A 2,399-nucleotide genomic window follows, 5' to 3' on the forward strand; every position below is an offset into this window, starting at 1 on the left:
GACGGATTCCGCAGACCCATAGCCCCTCTGCTTGCCAGACATCATCCATCCAAGGGTACCATTGGGGCGGTCTTGACAGGCGAAGCTACTCTCTGCTGGAACATCTGTTGGAGATGGTGTCCTGGAAAAAAAAGAGTCTCTAACAAGGTAAAAACACACACACACACACACACACACTTCCACACATGTTTTAGAAGCCAAAACCACACATTACCTTAATCTCCTTCCTGATATACACAGAGCAGGAAACAAATGAAACAGCTGCCACAGCTTCAGGAAGGCCTAAGGCACATCACTGGCTGCTGAAAAATAAGACGCAAAGGGGTTAGGCTATGGAAATAGTCTTCACTTTCCGGTCAGGAATATCCAGTGGCTGCAAGGCAGCCGTGGAAAGCCCTTCTAAGGGAAAAAGCTGGCAAAAAACTGGGTTCCCTCCTTCCAGCTAGAGCGCAGGTGCACAGAGGATAGTATCTCACCTGTGTGACGGATTCCGCTGACCCATAGCCCCTCTGCTTGGCCTTCAAAATCAACATAGGGAATCGCCAAGCAGTGAGGTGACTCAGCTGCACTACCTGTGGGATGGCTCGCTGTAAAGAAAGTTTAAAAAATATAATTGTACAATCCAACCCTATGCAAATACTTGGACAAAAGTATACACTACTATAGAAATACATACTGTCCGGGATTCAGTGATCGTCCCCGAATAATAAAGATAGAAGATTTATTGTCTGTCTTTGCTATGCGGGATTGCGGTCATACACTGAAGCTGAATCCGTGTCAGTGTTCCGGGAACACGTGACAAGGTAATATTTAAGTCCGGGACTTAATATTACGAAGTTTTTAAAACAGGTATCAGGGATACCATAGAATCTTTAATGTCTGGGACTTAAAGATTCGTCTGAGAAGGGACCAGGGGTCCAAGCGCACTTCTCCAAAGACGTTAGTATCTGGGATACTTAAAAATAGACCTGGGAGTCTATACGTAACGTAGAGAATACCCCGATTTGATCGCCTATATATTTTTGTATGTTTGTAGTGAGATAAGTTCTTATATTTGGTCCAGACGGCTGGTAAGTTTTCGTCTGCCAGATATCTTTACTCAAACACTTTTCTTGCTTCCTGTCTAAAACGCTGTATTTTTTCTGACATCTTGTACGAAGGTAAGCGTACCCGTCAAAAGATTTCATGTTCTCATTATACAGATAATATTGTGATATTGTCAACGACTAATTAACTGGTGTTAGCTAATGCATGCATAGAAAGTTTTTGTAAATTGCATTTTTTTGTTGTGAAATTTCATAGAAAGTCTTTTTGTTGTGAAATTGCATAGAAGGTTTTTTTTGTAAACTGCATTTTTGTTGTGATATTGCATAGACAGTTGTTGTGGGTTGTTGTGGAAATTGCGTAGAAAGCTGGTGTAGATTGCATTTTTACTATGGGAGGGACCTATGTATAAGTAGAGTGTCGTATATTTTAGATAATTTTCTTTTAAAAAGTTGTACTGTTGATTTATATTACTGTCTGACAATGGGCTCTAGTCAGAGTAAAAAAACTGCATATCCCCCGCCCCTCCCTGGTGAGACATGCAGGATGTATGTTGCCCGTAACTCTACCTCAGAGTATTATTTAGTTAACCCATGGGTGGATAATTTAGCGGGATGGACAGAGAAAGCAGGACAGGACCCATTCCTACGGGAAGGCAGTAATTACCTTTTCTATATGGAGATTTAAGAAAAAATGTCAGTTTCCAATAGCACAGAAGCGAAGCTGCAGAGGAATTGTAAGTCTTTGAAATCCCTCTCGCCCCCCCCCCCCCCTTTTGCATTCCAATGTATCCTGCGCTCAGAGACACAAATCTCTTGGCAGCAGTAACCCTTTCACACTAAATGGGATCGCTTCCAACTTCACTGCTGGAGGGTGCGTCCACTAGCTCTATCCCTAACGCACCAATAACCCAGAGTTTAGATAATAGTAAAACACTGTCCCAAGCCCACCATTACCCTCGATGGCTGTATATCTTATTTACGCAAAACTTGCAAAGGACGCAGCTATACACATATGAAGGAAGTTTTTTTTGCCTGTGTTTTTTTTGCCTGTCGCTGTAGCTTGTAAAAAGAAACCTGCGCCCACTCATAACTATCAGAGCTCCAGACGCTTTGACAGACAGAACCAACCCCGCAGTCAGGGAACATTCCAAAGACCCCGCGCACTGACGGGGCCCGGAGGAGGGTATCCCAGCCTTTATTCAACTCTCCCGTCATAGTGAGATTCACCTCTGCTGCCACTTATTATAAATGGAAGTAAAATTCCCTTTTTAGTGGACAGCGGTGCAGCAGCCAGTGTTTTGTGTTCTGACTTATACAGGGATGTACTCCTGTGAACCCTGTTGCCAAAGCTGA

The 2,399-nt window shown here is 43.3% G+C and overlaps 1 long non-coding RNA gene across 1 annotated transcript; it reads right to left on the reverse strand.

Moving 5' to 3' along the window:
• Positions 1-582, reverse strand: LOC135034211 (uncharacterized). Its single transcript, XR_010229514.1, has 3 exons — positions 477-582; positions 215-302; positions 1-121 (listed from the first exon to the last, which is right to left on the reverse strand). It is a non-coding gene; the product is annotated as an uncharacterized LOC135034211 (long non-coding RNA).
• Between the last annotated feature and the right edge of the window lie 1,817 nt (positions 583-2,399).

The sequence above is a fragment of the Pseudophryne corroboree genome, chromosome 1 (genome assembly GCF_028390025.1).
Source record: "Pseudophryne corroboree isolate aPseCor3 chromosome 1, aPseCor3.hap2, whole genome shotgun sequence".
NCBI lineage: Eukaryota > Metazoa > Chordata > Amphibia > Anura > Myobatrachidae > Pseudophryne > Pseudophryne corroboree.